Source organism: Procambarus clarkii, unplaced genomic scaffold, assembly GCF_040958095.1.
Source record: "Procambarus clarkii isolate CNS0578487 unplaced genomic scaffold, FALCON_Pclarkii_2.0 HiC_scaffold_993, whole genome shotgun sequence".
Taxonomy (NCBI): Eukaryota; Metazoa; Arthropoda; class Malacostraca; order Decapoda; family Cambaridae; genus Procambarus; species Procambarus clarkii.
Window position 1 is genome coordinate 22000 of NW_027190025.1, and position 816 is coordinate 22815.

General features: G+C 39.1%; 1 non-coding gene across 1 annotated transcript; it reads left to right on the forward strand.

Moving 5' to 3' along the window:
- Window positions 1–406: 406 nt before the first annotated feature.
- LOC138361908 (5S ribosomal RNA) lies at window positions 407–525 on the forward strand. The gene has a single exon (XR_011227271.1). It is a non-coding gene; the product is annotated as a 5S ribosomal RNA (ribosomal RNA).
- Window positions 526–816: the final 291 nt, after the last annotated feature.

Sequence of the window (816 nt, forward strand, 5' to 3'; positions counted from 1 at the left end):
AATCACGACGGTTGGTTTTACGGCTCCGAAACCTGGATCCCATATCTTCTCTAAAATAGAAGCATTTGTTCATGTTCTTTGTAAAAGTATCATAAAGCAGGACAGATGAGACAAATATCATAAAACTGAAGAGCAGATGAGCACACACATGTTTGTATTACAAAGAAAAATCCACAAATTCATTAGAAATTGGCAGGGCAGGCTGAGGAAGTAGGTAGATGTAAAATGTCTGTAAATGGCGAAAGAACATAAACCCAAGACTGAATAAACGATGTTAAATATCCATGCCAAGGAGACAAAATATGTTAGGATACAATTACCATTAAGACACCACAAGCAGGTCCGTATCCTGCCGCGATGACTTAAAAAGAGTTGGTTATTAGCCACAATGTGTAGGCAGTCTCATGCCAACGGCCACTACCACGTTGAGAACACCGCTTCTCGTCGATCAGCGAAGTTAAGCAACGTTGGGTTTGGTTAGTACTTGGATGGGTGACCGCCTGGGAACACCAAATGCTGTTGGCAATAATGTTTTTTGTTTTGTTTTGTTTTGTTTCGTTTGTTTTTGTTTGAATGGCTGGCTCCACGGGAAATTCACGGAGTTGTGTGGAATAAGGCCTGGTAAAATGAATAATATGTATGTCATGTTTAAAACAAACTCGCTTAATATAGATATTGTGTGAGGCCTTTATACAAAAACGAACAACAAAACAAAACATGTTTGTATATATATCATAGCTTAATCGGGTTTGTAACTCGCAAACTCCAAGAATACGCATCACTTATATACACTTTACCACTGGACCACTGCTGCAG